Source organism: Heliangelus exortis, chromosome 22 (genome assembly GCF_036169615.1).
Source record: "Heliangelus exortis chromosome 22, bHelExo1.hap1, whole genome shotgun sequence".
NCBI classification, from domain to species: Eukaryota; Metazoa; Chordata; class Aves; order Apodiformes; family Trochilidae; genus Heliangelus; species Heliangelus exortis.
The window spans coordinates 10,240,354-10,258,581 of NC_092443.1; the positions used below are offsets into that span (position 1 = coordinate 10,240,354).

General features: G+C 43.7%; 1 protein-coding gene and 1 long non-coding RNA gene across 2 annotated transcripts in view; both read right to left on the reverse strand.

Annotated features, from left to right (window-relative positions):
- Positions 1 to 18,228, reverse strand: part of CFAP77 (cilia and flagella associated protein 77) — a 56,002-nt gene that overhangs the window by 31,270 nt on the left and 6,504 nt on the right. The window lies entirely within an intron of this gene.
- LOC139806371 (uncharacterized) lies at positions 10,194 to 17,998 on the reverse strand. The gene is made up of 2 exons (XR_011730223.1): positions 16,988 to 17,998; positions 10,194 to 12,825 (listed from the first exon to the last, which is right to left on the reverse strand). It is a non-coding gene; the product is annotated as an uncharacterized lncRNA (long non-coding RNA).

An 18,228-nucleotide genomic window follows, 5' to 3' on the forward strand; every position in this document is an offset into this window, starting at 1 on the left:
AGCTCTAATAGCTGAACCTCCTCCAGAGCTGCAGTGCTCAACCCTGAGCTCTCTGCTCAGCAAACACCAAAGGATCCTGAGCCCACATGAACTCAGGAGTAGCCAAATGTGATTGAGTTCCAGCAGGACCTTGCCCAGAGTTTTCTCCTGTGGCAGAAAAAGCAGTGACACCAAAGCTAAGACCAGTAAACAGTGGAGAGAGCCTTGGTCTCCCAAGGAGCTGTCATGAGGTTTTTCCCTGCCCTTCCTGCCTGGTTTTCTATTTATGACCATAATTGTGGAACTGGATTGAGAAAGCACTGGGAAGTCACTGCCAGTGGTTAAAAATGATCATTGCCTATGGACTGGTCATATTAATGGTGCCAAAAACAAGGCAAAAGTTACCTGGCTTACAAATTAATGCTCCTTATCTTTGCAATATGTATATATATATACATATATATATATACATATTACTGTATACATATACTGTGTCTGACTCCCTCATTGCTTCTGCCACCAAATTTTCTCAGTACAATTTTGCCTCTGCTTTGTTCCATTGTTTTTCTCTCCAGTCCTGTATTTTTTTGAAAGGCTGAAACATAAGGGGTCCAATACTGCTCAGGTGACATACACAGGCAGCCCAATTGCTTTCAAAGGGGCAACCTTGTGAGGCAAGCAAGAGTTGGCTTGGAAAAGTCACTTCATAATTGCATCAAATTTGCTAAATCAGATATTTTGCACGCTTAAGAATTCTCTATGTTCCCTTGGTGCTCAGCCATTACAAAAGGCTCCTACTCTGCTGGAGTTTCTGACCCATATTTTCCCTGATGCAGTCCAAATTTGGATGCTAAAAGGTAAAGGGAAAAAACCAAACCAAAACAAAACAAAAAAAACTCTGTCTCATCACATCTCTCCCAACCCCTGTTCAGCTGCTGTGGTATTTTCCTTCATTATGCTGCTGCCTCAGACTGTAAACCTCTCTAATTTCCTACATCACAGCTATTTATTTAAATGCTAACTCGCATTATGAAGTGATAATCCACAAGCGCAGGAGATAATTTATGAAGCATTTAAATTAAGAGGAGCAGCTAATTGGGAGCATGTGTCTTATAAGCCTTGCTAACACCAGAAAACTACAAATTAGGGAGAAAATGGAAGATATTTTTATCTTGCTTTTTCTTTTGTAATGCACTGAGGAAAAATATTACCATACATCACACACACACTCACAGTGCACTTCACAGAAATCTTCATTTCTGTTGTTCACTTCATAGCTGGTCTCACACACAATCTCTCGTTATTACAAATTCCTCATTATAACACACAAAATAATCTTTGCTCTCAGAGAAGGTGGAACAAGGTGGGGTTTTTCTGTCTCCAAATAAAGTGGAATAAATTTTTCAAGAAAGGTCCCCTTCTCAGCTATCTGCATTAATTTAAAAGAGCAAAGACTCCCTTGTTATATGGGTATGTTAAAGTGCATTTAATTTAGGACTGCATCGTGCTGGAAGAGTTTTATAGGTTTTTGTTGAAATGAGAATGAGCATAAATGCCTGTGAATAAGGGAAAAGCAAATGTGCTGTGGCCATGGGGCTGGAGAGAATGTATTTCGGATGCTTTGTTCTGGTTTTGGCACCAAGGTAATGAACTTTGATTTCTCTGCAGCTTTGTGGTGGTTTATTCATAATATTGGCCTGGATCTGAACATCAGTGTTGCCCACGATGTGGATTTTCTGGGATGCAGCTGTGTGATGGAGATGCCTCACTGAGTCCTGCTGGGATGGGGTATGGGAAAGGGGAGCTGTGACACCCAGGCCAAGAGAACAGCACTGGGGAAAGTGGTGACCACCCCGTGCTTGAAGTTCCCAACCATGCACCAGATCCCCTGGGGCTGATACTGGAGGCTGTTGCCTTGAAGATGTGATGCTGGGTGTCCTCAGGAGACACCTGATTTAGCCTGAGAGAATAATGCCCCTTTGGTGGTTTTTTGGGGTAGTGGTGCTTGATCAGAGGAAGCACTGGGATGTTCTCCTGCAGGAGGTTTCTCTGCGCTCCCCAAGAGTACCCTGGTCACCCAGAGGACTGCACTAACACAGTCCAGAGGGAACTCATGGTGTATGCAGAGCAGTGTCTGTAGGGTAACTTTCAGTACAGCTGTGTGAGATCTGTAGTTAGGATCCTCCTTTACTAGGCAACCAATTCTTGTGGGTCCCTTGAGTGGTTACTCAAGACAGATGCAGTGTTAGAATAAAATATTGTGCACCAGCCCTGCCTGGCAGGGTGCTTGGGAGCCCTCCTTGCACGGAGGATGCTCTGCAAGTGTGTGTGTGAACTGAGCCCTACCCCTGAGTGCACGTGTGTGCACTGCCTGTCTAGAAAATGCCTCACTTTAATCTTTGCAGTCCTGTTCCTGCTCTTACAAATCTCCCTTTACATATCTCCTGTCAGAAGCAGTCAGCAAACAGGCACTGGCATTATTGGAGTTGCTCCTCGATTCGAAGGAAACCATAAATCTGAAACTTCAATCATATCTTTATGATCATTCAGCAAACAGAGATGGAGGATTTATTCAACATGGGATAGCAAAGGGGAAACTGCAGGGGGTTATTGCAGGAGATATTGGTTTAGCTAAGGCAGAACTGCTCCCTAGGGCCTCTCTAAGGCCCAGCCAATGAACAATGGCACCAATGACAATAACAAGGCAATTATGGGGAAGAGGGTGAGGAGGGGGTAATGCTTTGTTAAAGATAGAGGTAAGATTCCAGCATGGTGTCTCTTTTGTGTGCTTTCCAAACTAAAGGATGGTGTGTCTGCCTGGGGTGGGCTTATTAGGAGCTGGTGATCCTAAAACCACTGCAAGTGCTTAAAGGAGCCCGTAGCTCGTGTAGAGTTTTGCTGCTCTTAGGAGGTTATGAAGATTTCCTCCTTAATTAAATAGGGTTGGCAATAGGTTTCCCTGTTGTGGCCACAGTGTGGTGCCACGGATGTCACAGCAGCCCCTCCACCAGCCTGGCCTAGAAAGGCTCCTTTGAGAGTGCCTGGTGACCTGGTGACCAACCTTACCCTGCTCCCACCTCTGTATTTTAGGGAATATTTTTAAGTAGCCATAACCAACTTTTGAAACTTTCAAAAGAAAATTGAGCCAAACCGTTGGATTTCAAAGTCAGAAGACTTCTGAACACCACCGATGTCAGCCAAGCTACCCCCTGGCAGACCTGAGCCAGGAGGAGAGACAAATGCCCATCTCTCAGTGTTATGCTGATTAATGCATTAATGGATCTCCCCGGGGGCAGAGGGGGACAAACGCGCTGATACCCCGGGGTCAGCCCTGACCCCCAGCATTCAGCGAAGTCACCCCAATGCAAAACGGGAACACAAAAGCTCCGGCACAAAGGGGTGGAAATGGAGCCGGGTCCTGCCAATGGGTGGTGCCCGAGTGAAATTTACATTTTTTCAGGGTGCGGCAGAGCCGAACTCCTCTTTTGCAGAAGATCGCGATGGTGCCAAAGCAAGGCGCTAAGTGATCCATCCCCACCGCCTCCCCTCCCCTTCTTACAGCAATTTTTCCTCCCCCTTGCTTTCCCTTGCCAGCCCCCCGAGCAGTTTGGGTTTTCTGCCGGCAGAAGGAAGGCTGAAATATTGCAGAGGGGGTAGAGGCAGCGCTCCCCGCGGCCCTGCCCCCGATGGCACCGATGCAGACATAAAATAACCAAGCACCATCAGTAACCTGTCCCAAAGCCCTGCGAGGAGGTGAGGGTTTTCCTCCCTGCCGTGGCTGTTAGCTGCAATGGATTTCTCCCTGCACTAAGCACCGTCTTTCCCAGGGCTGCATTACAATGATTTATAAACCCCATTTCTGGGGAAAACTAATAGATCAAAGGGAGGAGAAGGGAAAGGAGACATGAGCAGCTGGAAGAAGATATTGAAGCATGAAAGAAAAAACAGAAATGAAAAAGTAGTTTTGTGGCACTAGTGAGTTGTTCTGTGCTGCACTTCTGTTACTGAAAAATAATAAGGGGAATCTGTATTTTAATCCATTTTTTTAAAAGCAACATTCGAGTAATCTGAGAAGCTCTTCCCAGAGCTAGCTTGCTTTTGTGTGTTTGTGGAGCTCTTAGAGAAACAAACACTTATTTTGCTGTTTAGCCCTTTTCTGTCTATTCCTGTGTCACTTTTAGGCTTTCCATGTTTTATGCAGCATCTGGATTTTCTAACAGCAGCAGAAAGCACCACATGGAGGACTGATGCTCAGCTGGACCTGAGCCTGGAATGTGCTTGCTCCTGTGCTGGGGCTTGGTCAGGTTTTACAAAGGGACATCTTGGGCTGAGGGCAGAGTGGCCACTGAGGTGCTTGGAGTGGCCACCGAGGTGCTCAGGGTGGCCACTGAGGTGCTCTGCCTTTGTTTCTGTTTCTTTCCTGCCCAGCAAGGATGAGTGGACAAGATTTGTCACGTAAAGCTCAGTCAAGTTACCCCCTGACAGAAATGAGCCAGGGGCAGAGACAAATGCTCATCTCTTAGTTTTACGCTGATGAATGCATCAGTGTTTGTAAGAGCTTTGGAGACAAGCAGCTAATTGGGCTCTTGCGTGTGTTCTGCTTGTCTGCTTCAGCCACCAGACATCCCTGACTTCAAGCATAAGAGAATTATTAGGAAAATAACCATAATCCTCTTGCAGTACTTCTTATATTCAGCAGGCTGCACAAACCTTCCCTCTATCTACAATTTCCCCACCCAGTGCAGATGTGAGTGCAAACGTTACACACAACAGATTAAATGCATCAAACAGGACAAACAGCAGATTTGGTGGAAAACAGTCATCTGTGGCAAGACTGCGGGGGCTTTTCTAAGAGACTGTGCAGAGCCATGAGATGGAAGCTGATGAATTATCCCTAGGCATGTTCCAAACTTGTCTGAGGTTTGCAGGTTTCCATTCAAAGTATTCTCCCTACATTCCTGTTGTTTGTCTTGTTTAAATTTCACTCTCTCTGCTGCCAGTGAACGCTGCAGCATCGTGTTAACTTCAGGCTGGCTGCTTTACCTTGGTTCCTGATTTCTGTTGCATCCTTTGGTGTTGGTAAAAGAGTGTTCCTGAGGGAATGCAGGTGCAGGGAGATATTCATGGCCATGTATAATTGATACTTCTCACAGGTAATGCAGGAAGGGAGCATGTGTTGGATGTGCTCCTCCTGTACCTGCTCTGCACAAGGAATGTCTGTGCTAGTCCATGGCCAGGAGCAGGCTGGGCACTGGAACAGGGAATTTTCCTTTTGGTGCCTTGCATACAACATGGCCTGGACAAGATGTGTCTGGGTTGGCTTTCAGGAGTGAACATCCCCAATGTGATCTACTTTCAGTTATGTTTCATAGCCACTGATAAGTGAGCTAAATGTTGCCATTTGCAAGATCAACACCTGCCCATTCAGTCAGTCTGAGCTCACCAACATCCTCCCAGCCCAGCCTGGTTTAAAGCTCAGGGCTCTGATTAGTAAGAGTTGAGTGAGTTAAAATGAAAATACCACTTTTATTTTGCCTGTGGCCTATGTGATGCAGTCTAACACCCTCTTTGGAAATGCTTCACGCCAGAGGTGATCTTGCAGGTGATCTTTATCCCTCCCTGAGCAAACACAGCTCTGTGAGTCATGGATCTGGAGCTGGTGTCATGGCTGGTTCCTGGCCCAGTGGCACTCCAGGCAGCTGTCACAGAGCTCCTGTGATTTCCCCTGCATGGATCCTGCTGACCACAAGCAGGTGCTTCTTGCACACCCCTTGCATTGGTAGCTGCTGACTGCATCTCTTATTAAAACAGGCAGAAAAAGCTGTCCATGCTCTAATAGCTATTGTAACCCTCCTAAAACTATGACAACATCTTTCTTCTGACTCCCAATGGCCCAGGCAGTCTTTACTCTTCCTCTGTTTCCCATCTGCAGAGAGAGCTCACAGGATGAAAGACAGCTAGGAAGGGAGGGAGAGCTGAATGTGGACTAAGAGCTGCCAGAGGAATATGAGAGGAGAATTTTGCCCTATAAGCTTTAATAAGGTGGTGGGTTAAGAGAAATGCAGCTAGGAAGAAAAATGGGGAATGTTCTTGCTCCAAATGGGCACTGCTTCAGTTTGTAAAAGCACCAGGGATTCCCCATGTGGCTTAATTTATTATTTTCCCACTCGTTAAATGCCAAAACAATAAAGCAAAATCTATTGTTAGCTTTAAAATGCAGGTGATTTGCATATGGCTGTGATAGTCCTACTGCTGCCTTCATTTAAACTCAGTAAGCCGAGGTACCTTTAAAAATTATGACTTGTTTTACATTTAATATACTGAACTATGTTAACATAATATTAAGGGGCTGACTTCACAGCTTAATTGCTGTTCAGGTAGAAAGCTGCTTTAGCTTTAGCTGCTGGAATAGCTGCCTGCACAGAGGGGCTGGGACCTGCTCCTTCCCTGCCCTGATGCTCCCCCACAAGAGCACCCTGGAATCCCAGAGTCATTTTTACCCCACTCTTGGCTTCCTCCCTTGTGCTGGGAAGTATTTGGTGCCTTCTGCAGAGAGGTTCCTGTGCAGTACAAGCAGGAGGTAACTGCTGCACCAGGGAGTATTAGAAAACCAGGTGGATTTTTTTTTCCCCTGTTCAATAAATTTTGCAGCTGGGAAGGAACACACCACTTTCTGAGCTGAATATCTCCTGTGCTGCTCATCCTGAGGTGTCCAAGGCTGCTGTAGAGAGATTGTGCAAATCTAGTGTTGTCATTCTACCTTTTCCTTTTCCTTCCTTCCTTCTCTGACCCTTGCTCATGCCAGGCTGAATGAAAAGAGGGCAGGGGTTGGAAATGGGAACAAGAAAAGCTTCTCCTGAAGCTCTCAACCTCTCCTTGGGTTCAGAGACCCTGTGACAGTATTTTGGTCCATGGGGTTGGCTGAAGCTGCAAGCTGGAGCTTGGAAAGGGGGAATTGCTGCCTGTTCCTTCTGTGTTTTGGGCACTCTGGATGCATCACCTGGATGGAGGGAGCATCTGCAAAGGGCTGGCTCAGGCTTGATCCCCAAACCTCCAGCAGTAAAGTGGGACATGGTGCTGCCCTTCCTGCCCACTGTGTCAAAAATATAATTAAGATCCAAAGACTGCCCCCAGATGTGTCCAAAGTAAGAGGGACTTGCAGGCTTTCCAGGAGCTGGAGAAGTATCCAAGCATTACCAGCTGCCTGCATCCATGTTCCTGACTTCCACGCAAGGCTCCCTTCTGGGAGCTTTGGACTCCTTAAAAAATGTGGGTTTTTTTTTTTTTTCTCAGTTAAAAAAGCATCTTGACTGACAGAGATCTACATCAAGTTCTAGTCCTCTATGGTTTGAAAGAGGGAAGTTATAGGCCCCTGAAACTTGAGGTTTATAATAGGAGCACCGGCAAACCCTTAACTACAGAGAAGCTACCAGGCATTGCAACAATAATTGGGAAGGGAGGGAAAAAAAAATCACAGTGTTTTTTTCAGTGCTTAGCTAAGAAATACAACAAGAGAGTTTATTGCTTGCAAAACACAGCTGCACTGCCTCAAATTGGATGGAAAAACGAACCCTGATAATTTATTACACCCCTAAAGTCACAAGAATGTACCCATAAATTACTTTTTTGGAGGGGGAGGGAAGTGGTACCACTGTAGTCCGTTCTGCACAACCTACTTATTAGTATCATAATTTATTATTATTATGCCCTGCTGCAAATAGAGAGGCAGATAAAACTCAAATCTATTAAAACAACCGCTCCACTTTCTCTGAGCCACTGAGGGACACCATTCCAAAGGAAATGAGATAAATTACTAAGACAAATGTACGAGTCTTGCATTACAGCACGTAGCTTGTATATATGCAAGAGCAGGAGGATAATTCAAGCAAAAAAAGTCGTGTTAAGTTTTACCATTCAGGATCCAACACAGAGGGACTGGCATAATAGCAAGTGGTCAATTAAATATTTCTAATGTATAGAGTTTTTTCCTCCCCTGAAGATCCTATCTGTTAACTTGGAATGAATATGTAACACTGAAATAACTACTTTGCTTCTCTTGTAAATGCTTTTGGATCTGCATCTATTTAAAAATACTCTTTACCCAGCTGTTGGGAGGAGGTAAGCACTATACTGTGAAGCCTGAAAATTATACTGATGGAATATATATAGCCATCCATCCCCAAGTGGTGCTGATTAATTGCAAAGCTAATCAGAATTTCAGGTTGGTGATAGACACTGCTCTGCAGTCCCAGAGGGGCAAAGTTGGCAGAGCCAGAAGTGCAGTTAGAAAGTTTCACCCACATGCCTCTGCTTATGGGTTTCAGGTAAGTAAACAGGAATTTTATAGTATTTTTCCTCCTCTTCATTTCCTTCTGGGGTGCTTAGCTAGACCAGCAGTTTTTAATGCTGTCCTGCCCTTCTCTTCCACAAGGATGGATTAGCAGAAATGATAATTGTACTAGGGTGTTACTGCTTGTTTGGTTATTGCAACGTCAGGATGAGTTTGGTGCTCTTGGCCATGGTGACTGGGCTGTAATAGAGCCCTGATTCTGAAGGATGCTGGACCAAAATGAGTTTGGGTACAATAACTCCCAGCTCTAAGGATAAACCTAGCAGCAATCTGCTTTCTACACAACCAGTTTGTGGGGTTTAGCTTTACTTTTTTTTAAAAAAAGGTTGCATATGTGGTAAGAGTTCATACTGGACTTCTCTGAGCAATGTAAGAGTTGTGGAGGTTTAGTTGGCTTCACTTTTATGAATGCTGGGGCTGCTCAAAGCAGAGTACATGAGACACAAAGCCAGGGAAACCTCAACGGTCCACAAAGCAAACAAACTTAATGAGAAGAAAAGAGTCAGCAATCATTTCGTCTTTTCTACAAAGCTGCTGCTCTGGTTGGGAAAACAAGATCCAGGCCATGCTGTGAGACACTGAGACTTTGTGCTCTTGCTGCAGAGGGTGGGGGAAGCAGAGAGATTGTGAAAGGGAGGAAATGAGGCCACCTCCTCACTGTCACACTGCAGATTTTCCCCTCTGCAGGCTGCTGGGGGCCTGACTCAATCTCCACATCAGATTTTTACGTCCACACTCTTGCATACTTGTGGCAACTCTGTGTGTGTATGTCTGTATTCTCTCTGGAATGATTCTCTGCACCCTTTTTTTATTCCATGTCTTGGTCTTTTTGTGTGTGTGTGTGTGGATTAACTTCATGGTGATGGGTGTGGTACTTGGAGTGAGAAAATGGAAAGTAAATAAAATTATTTACTTTCTGGGCTAATAGGTATGGGAAGTACATTCATAAAGCTGTATTTAACATTGCTTCAGGTTTAGCCTTGGACATTTGCTCCTGCAATGTATCTCTTAAATTGTTTATGTAAGGACATGAGGAAAGGGAAGGCAGGAACTTGTTCCACCTTCATTTGAATGTCACTTGCCAAATCCAGCAATTTTAGTGTTTTCTTTCTGTGCCTTGGTTCAGATGTTAGACACCAAAGCTCCCAGGGAAAGCTGAATTTTCACTCTCCAAATGCTACAAGCTGTGCTTTGTAAGAGTATTTCTTCTGGGTGTGGCATAAAAAGATGGATACTTTATATTGTGTAAAATACATATATATATATATATATATATATATATATATATATATATATATATATAGTCTGGTGGTGCTGGTCACAACAATTGTATTTTCACTCCTTGCTGCTTTCTGCATGACAGGTGATGTTGGGAAGCTCTTGTCCAAGCTTGGCTAGGATTTTTGAGAGTTAAAAGAAGTGCTCTGTGTACTGAGAGGCAGGACATGACAGCCTGGCACCCCCAAAGTGGGAACATCTCTGACCCTTGGCTACGGATGGGGAGGGCTGAAGAGGTCAGCTGGGAATGGGGAAAGGTTGAGCTCAGTGACTCAGAACAAACAGGAACAGGACTTATGTTCCTCTTGAAGCTAAGTTTCCAATCCAGTATTTCCTCTTCAAAAGGGAAAAGTATGATAGGAGCCTAAGTGGAACAAGGATAGTGAAATTTAAAAGTATTATGGCACACATACATTTAATATTACATCACATGTAAGGGAACAAGCACATATGATCACAATATTACAAGATTAATATAGGTCCTCTGACATTAAATTTAGTGCCTTGTGATTGATGATCCTTTGTTTGTAGGTTTTCTTTTGTGTATATATTATTTCTGTAGGATAAGCATCGTACCAGCTGGAAGAAACATACAACTTTTTTATTTTTCTAGCATGTAATTTCTGTTTGATTCACAGCTAATAAATAGGTCATCTTGTACTTTCGAAATGCCAACATGCAGTAATTCAGTGAAATAGAGACTCTACATTAAAAAGCTGTCAACCTCAGTGCAATTTTCCTGCACCCTGCGCTCTGGAAAGATACCTTGTCACTCATGGTTCAGCTCTGTTTTCCTGAAATATCTCTTCTTCTGCATAAATAATGAATATAGTTGCATGAAAATACCTGGCACGATGTTTGTTCTTCCTCTCACTCTAAGGAGCTGCAGTATAGCCTCTGTATTTATTGGTTGATCTTCCCAACAAATCTTACAGGAATCAGAGGTGTGGTAATAGGGTGGCCCCCTCCCAGCCCCAGGCAGGTGCTCTCAGCACTGCTAACCCCATCCTGCCCACCTGCCTCGGCTCAGGCAAATGCTGCCTCCAAAAAACAAAGCAAAACAAAAAACCAAAACCCAACCAAGCAAAGAAACCAACAAAAAAAAACCCTTTTGCTATTTAGTACTTCTCCAGCTGTAAAGGCCACATGATAGGGAATAATTTAAAACACCCATTTTCCATTGCTTCCCATTTCTAACGTGCTCTTGCACAGGGGAAGATATTGGGGCTGAAGCAGATCCCAATTAGGAGTCTGAAAAATTAATTCTGCTCTTTAAAAAAAGCTAGATATCCAAACTATCAGATTCCTAAGCCTGTCTTGTGCTTCATATGATCCAAAATGCACAGTTCAGAGTGTTTTCTATGGCTTTGTCCCCCTAGCCCAGTAGAGGTGACACAAAGATGGCAAAGCCTGGCTCTGCACCTCTGATTTCAGCAGCAAACTGGTGGAGCTGGGCTGCTGTGACATTGCTGCCTGTGACAGGGGACAGAAGGCAGCCAGCCCTGTGTGCTCATAGACTTGAGACCAGGAGGAGACCTGGGATTTTCTAGTCTGATCTGAAAAATCCTGATGCAGTCGAGGGATCTCTCTTTCAGAGACAATTTTCAGGTGCAATGCAGGGAAACGTCTGCAGTGCCAGTTCCAAAATCTCTGAGTACTTGAAACACCATCACAGTCCACAGACAACATTTCAAGGCAAAGATTCCACCCTGCAGATGTTTCCCACTGAGTCATTTCCCCTGCCCCTTGGTTTGGTAATGTGGTGTGGAGCAGGGGCAGGGCAGCACTGGGTGGGCTCCAACCATGAGAATTGTGATGATGTTTTTGAGATGATAGAAATTTGAAACTTGCAAGATGTCAACTCCATAAAAATGGGAAAAGTGGGGTGTGCTAACCCCCTGTGAACCAGGTTTTACAGAGGATAAAGCTGCTGAATCCTCACAGTGAGGTCCAAAAGTAATTTAAATCTCTTTCTCTCTGTCCTTGCTCCCAATTTGCCCATCCCAGTTGGTTAGATGCATCAGCTGAGAAGGAAAGTTAGAGAGTGACACTAATAAGGAAGGTTGAGATGTACTAAGAGTATTAAAAGGTTAGGTCATGGTGTGTTCTATTAAACAGAATATTAATTGAATTCTTGACATCTGAGGCAAACTGTGACATGCTCAGGGGATAAATATTGCATTTAACAGAGCATCATGACCTAAAGCTCTAAATACTACTGACCATCAGCGCCAATCCTTCACAATAGATCTTAGCCTCAGTCCTTGGGGTGCGGATGCTCCCTTGGAGTTTTGGAAGCTTGAGTTTAAAAAACAGGTTTTGCATTTCTTGTTTCCCTTCTCAGTTAAGTCCAAAATAGCTTCTTCCATCTCGTGGCTGTGCTTGGTCTCTGACTCTCAGTTCCAGACCCTTGTTATATAGCTGGAAATGCATGTTTCACATGCCATGCATTACAAGCCTATTTGGCATGGTAGAAGAAAGGTTGAAAGACAATTTCTCCATCTCCATCCCCACACCGTAAAGGAGATTAAAACATTAAAAAGACCAATTAAAAGTAGGCAATCTCGTGGCAGCATTTTCATTAACCCTCCCCGGTTCTCCTTTCTGTCTCATTAGTCATCACAGGGAGAGGAAGGATCGTTTTAATTAGCAGTATTGTAAAGCTTTATTTAAGGCAACTGCCCCTCCTGCTGCTCTCTGGATTACCCTGCTGGCTTATAAATACAATACCAAATCATTAAGAGCCAAAAACAACACCCCTGAAAGGTTTGGAAGAAAGAAGATCCACTATGGTCAATGTTTAGGGCTCTTTAACAATGTCCTTTCTCCTTATTCAGGCATAATTCAAGCGTAATATTGGGCTTTATAAAACAACTCAATATCCTCTTACAGCAAAGCCCTTTCTAGCTGAGGATACCATGTGTTCAACTTTTCCCCTTTGTTTTCAAGGCAGTGAAAGCACAGAAGCACATCTGATAGGATAGACATGGTAGATAGGATCACAGATTTTCCAGCATCCCAATTTAGAATTACTTGTTAAATTCCCAAATTAAAGGGACTGCTGCACACCAAGGAGCCTTGCAGGAGGGAGGTGAGCAATGAGACCCCAACTGGGAGAGGCTGGCGGAGCAAACTAACCCTGGCTTCAGCTGGAGCACTGAGCAGAAGATGGAGATAATATTGGCTTCTTCAAAAGATGTGCATGTTCCTCAAGAAAGCTTTAAAAATGAGTAGGTATAAGTGGCTTTACCTACATGAACTACTGTTTAAGTAATAACAAAAAGGAAGACTGTAATGATATATTACTGAAAGATTAATGTATTGCTACACAGAGTCCATCTCATGTTAAGTCAAGATCTGTATCCATGGAGGTTTGCAAGAAAAAGGGAAAAGGGATGTCTTTTATGGAAGTAACTGCAACAAATGGAACTGAATTAGAAGTAAAATACTTCCACTTTAAAAAAAAAAAGGTGTGTGTGTGGGAACCAGCAAAGTTCCAGGACAGCTCCTTTCTAGTCACAGACTGCAGTTACTGTCCTTAAATGTTCATCTTCCAAACGGGGGTCACTGCAGTGCCAGTGCCTGAGAAGGAAAGCTGCAGCTCCAAGGGGTATCAGTCTCTGGAGATCAGGGATTCTGAACTCCCTTAAAACCAGAGAGTGAGGAATAGTCTGAGTAGCAGTAATTGTGAAAGTTTATATAGGAGTTGTTTTGTTTTCTATTTATAGCTGCACTGTATTTTTCTTATAATACATTTTTAATGACTTATAAGGCCTAGTTATTTATTCTCCTGAAGCCAAATATTTTCTCGCCCTGATAATGCAAACAAATGAGCTTTGCACTGAAAAGCTACATGGGAGATGTTGGATCTGCTCCCTGCCTGGGCAGGAGGCTGTGAGGAGGCTGCACAGCTCCCCGGAGCCCCAGGGCACCCAAGGAACTGGTGCAGTGGGTGCCCCAATCCCTGCTGCCTCTCTGCAGAGGGACTTGCCTCTGGAGGTCCCTCCCTGGGCCAGAAAGTTTCCAAGTTACTAATGATTCCAGCTGTAGGCAAGGGAGTTTCTTTTTCTGGTTATTTCACTCTGTATTTCCTGACCCAACATCAACTTTAGTTAAAAAAAAACAAACCACCTCCAAACCTTCAGTAGCCCCATCCATCTGTGTGTTGAAAAGTAAAGTAGTATAAACAACAGACCAAAAGAAAGCAGGAGATTTTGAAATGACAAGTATTTCCATGAAATATAATTAAGCTGCTAAACCAGCACCCATACTTAAACACAAAATGCTGATTGCCTTGTGATGAGTCTGACCAGGATGGTATTAACTCTGGTCTTTTTTTCTAAGTTATTATATACCCAATATTTTCTTTCGACTGTTCTCTATATTTAGATTAATAACTATGTAATCACTTCATTAGTTTATTTAGATTATGTTATTTTAGGAAATTATTGTTTAGATCAGCCTTGTCCTTCCCAGCTATCTGTACCTTCCCAGAATTAAGTAATATCTGAGGAAACCAATTAATTGCAACTCGACCGCTGTAATGGGGTCTGCTCTACAATGTGCCAATGTCTAATGGAGTTTTAATTTCCCCATGGTGAGTCAACATTTGCTTAAAAAGAGAAGGTTGTCAGGGCAAACCACTGCCTGAGACACACACACAGCTTTTTACAAGTCTGTGGGGCTGAACAGGCATGTGGGGACTTCTCTTGTTGGGGGTAAAACCCACAGAGGGTCATAGCTGGGGCGTCAAAGAGCATCCCAAATCCCACTGCTGGCTGGGGTTTCCTGATGCCTTGCAGAACACAGAGGATGTGCAGTCCTACATGGCTCTCACTGCACTTCCCAAACATTCCAGGAGTCCTGGGTGCTCCAATGAACTTGTCACCCAGTGAAGGTTTGGCCTTTTCCCAGTGCATGTTAGACAGTGGTGATTTAACTGTCCTGGGTTCTCACTATGCAGCTGCACCCTGTGGCCCAGCAGCCCATTGTGGTGTGAGGCTGCCAAACCCCAAAATCTCATCCCTGGGGAATCTGCTGTACCCACGTAACTCATACACCCATGGGGCAGCAGAATTTGCAATGAGATTTTTTTTTCCCCCATTAATTGGATTGTTCAGAGTATTTAGTAGAGCCAGGAGTTACATTTGGGATTCTGGAGGCAGGGGAGGCACCCAGAGCTCTTTGAAATCCCCCCCATCCCTCTCTTGCTCAGGCCGGGGGCATCTGTACAAACCTCAGCCTGCCTGTGGGTGGCTAATGGATGTTTTGCTTGGCAAATGCTGACAAACTTCTGAAGTCAGTCTGCCTATCCCCAGCTTCTGACAGCTTAAAAGATTTGAAACAAAGCTACATTATGATGCAACCAATTCCAGCAGCATCTGATTAACAAAAAGGAGGCCACAGCTACCTGACAGCAGCTGGTGGTTATTTTTTATTTCTAAAACAAACTGATGGCCTCAAACATTCATACATGCATTTCTTTTTGTGTTTAAATGTCTCATTTCCAGGGTTGTTTTGGGGTTTTTTTTGTTTTGTTTTGTTTTGGGTTTTTTTGGATAGTGCAGGGAAATAAAGTTTTGCAATTCTTCTTCTCATAATAAGTCTGTCCAAAAATGATGTTGCACGTTGTGTTGAAAGATGGTTTCATTTTCTTCTCAAAATTGGTATGAAAAATTTGCCTTGCCAAATGAACATTGTATACTGAACTTGTCAAATCCTCTCTCCTGACACAAATAAAAGATAACATTGGGTGGCAGCATGTAAAACAGCACTGACAAGACAGCTAGGATGGAAGCAAAGAAATGCATATTTTTCTCTTTCTGCCTGTCTGAGGAGGGTAAGGGAAAGATCCAGGTGAGTGAATGCTGGCATGTTACAGCCAAAAATACATCATCTAAAGACTTAACAAGCTATTTCAATGCAGGCTTTAAGACAAACATAAGTGATTCCATTTCAGATTAGCAAAATCATGGCAGAAGTTTTGACTTTCTTCCAGGCAGCCAAGAAAGCTGGTAAGCAGAGAGAGTGGCTGGATTAAAGGGCTATTCAGTTAAAAGTTCACAACTCTCCTGTGCAGGTTATAAGGACTACTTTGAGCACTGAAATTGCTATAATGAAAATTATTCCAAGTATATTTAAAAATAAATAAGGTAACGATAGTAGTATCATTAGATCTGCAGTCATACTGTGTAACTGAATATTTTTTTCCCTATTAAAATAGTTGATTGAAGGCAGTTAGCTATTTATCAGCCCAAAATTACATTTCTTATCTCCTAGGAGTTGCTTCTGTTAAAAATCACAACAACTGCCTAGTTAGGAACAAGAAAAGACTCCTAAAACCACAGTTTCTGGTTGGGGGGGAAAGGAATACAAGCATGAAACACAGATTGCACCTTCAAATCCCTGATGGCATCACGCTTCTTTGTTCTGCTAAGAAAAATTAACCTCAATCTCGGCTCAAGGTCCCCCGATTGATTATCATAGTCATTTAAATACTGTAATCTCATTTTCAGCATCAGGGAAAGGGAGCGAAAAGAAGAAGAAGAGAAAGAGGTGGGGAAGCGAGGGGGAGAGAAAGAGAAAACGGAATAAATTATCTGACAAAAGGAAAAAAGGGCCTTTCTGCTTACGGAGCCTATTTCAGATCCTTCCACTTGATTGGAAAAGTTGATGAAGTTTAAATGAAGCAGAATTAGAGGCTCAGGCCACCGAGTATTGACAGGGGCCCATGGAAGAATGTGCAATTCAATGGACCCGATTTCTGTGGCAAACAGGGGAAAGGCCTAAATGGTATAATCTTCAATCAAATCTAACATGGCCACTGACAAGGCAGGGTAATGAGATAGGCCAGAGCAGGCATGTTGGTTAAAGAAATTAATCCCTCTCACTGCACCAAGAGTTCAGCTTTGATGCCTATTGTACAGCCCCCCGTCCCAGCCTATCTAAATGCTAACTAACTGGGAGTGTGAGCTGGGACTGTGCTTTTCAGTGCTGGGAATAATGGGATCCCAGTGCAGCTCCCTGGATCCAGGGCACAGCTCAGGGGGGCTGAGCACCCCCATGGCTGCAGCCCTGCCTGGGGGCAGAACTCGGTTTCCCTGTCTGTTAGAGCTTTAACACACTGTAATACAGGGTAATTAGTGTAGTTACTGTAATACACGGTAATTAGTGTAGTTACAGTCCTTCTGCCCAGCTGATTGGGATCCCCTGGGAACCACCGGAGGGGCCGGGCAGCGAGCAGGAGGGTGATGGAGAGAGGAAATGTAAAGAGAAGTTGGAAAGCGTGTGGCAAACAAAGGGAATCTTCTACCTGGGGGAGGGACATGAAGCTGGTGATTAAAAACCCCTCTTTATTTTGCCAGCTAGTTTGCTACTCACCAAGCAATACCCGGGTTGCTGTGTTTGCTTTTCTGATTCGCCCATCCTCTCCAGCCTGGGAATTGCATGATTCTTTTTAATCAAATTTCACTTGTAAGATTTTCAGGCATTAAAAATAAAAAAAAAAGCACATTTGTTTGCTTAAAAAAAAAATAATCAAACTTGAGATGTTTCCCCTGATACTGAAGTTTTCTTAAAGGCTGGTGTTGCAAAACTAGTAATAGGGTCCCACTTTCATTTATCTATGTTAGTTCAAATAAATGTGAGTAGAAAAGCCAATGTAATTTGTTTTATTAAGAACAAAAGGTTAAAAAAAAAAAGAAAATATCCTCAAAATGCAGGTTCTGTCTAATCTGTACAATGTGAGCAGCCAAGCAAGAACAAAACATTCCCTGCAAGATGACAGAGGCTTTTCAAATTCAATAATTAAGCATAAGAGCATCTCTAAGAATTTGCATGGAAAGCAATCCACCCTTGGGGAAAGTGTGGCTAAAAACTTGCAAAAATGTGGAACTGAAAATATTGGTCCCTGTGATAGCCACGAACGTGCTTTGTTTGCTCTGTATTCTGCCAGGCAGCCCTCAAAAAGAGGGGGAAATCATTGTGGCAAAGGTTGAAAAATTAAGAGCTTTTCACCTTTGATTTGGGCAGCTGCCCACTGCTTGCCTGCCCAGTGCTCTCCCGTCCAGGATGGTCCTTGCAGAGCCTTGGCCAGCTTTTCCTCTGTGCTCTGTAGATTTTCCTGTGTCTCTTCCAAGAGAAGGAGGGATATTTATTGTTGGTGGGGTGGGAAGCTGAGGCAATAGGGCTTAGATGTTCCTGTGCTCTTACAAACTCTGGTGCTGCTGCTGGGTCCTCTGTCCTCAGAGAGGGGTTTGTGAGTAAGGGAAAGATTTTGAGGTAGGATTTTGGAATTGGGGTTTGGAATATCCTTCAATTTCTGCATGGTGTCTTGGATTCGAATTAGCCTGGAAATCATCTCTTGGCTTAATGTGGTTTGGGACCAGTGCCATAAACTGGTGCTGGCTCTTCCCTGAAGTTTCTTAAATCTTTTAGATGACAAAGCCTGAGTTTCAAGTTCAGCATAAAACCCTATAGCCTGCTGCAGCTCTGCGTGGGCTGCAAGTGTGTGGAACCATTTGTGACTTCTTAGATTTTTTTTTTTTTTTGTCTTCTGCCTACAATTTTCTTTCTTTTAGCTCAACTTCTGCTTTTACATCCCCAACAACTCAGGCAAGAGG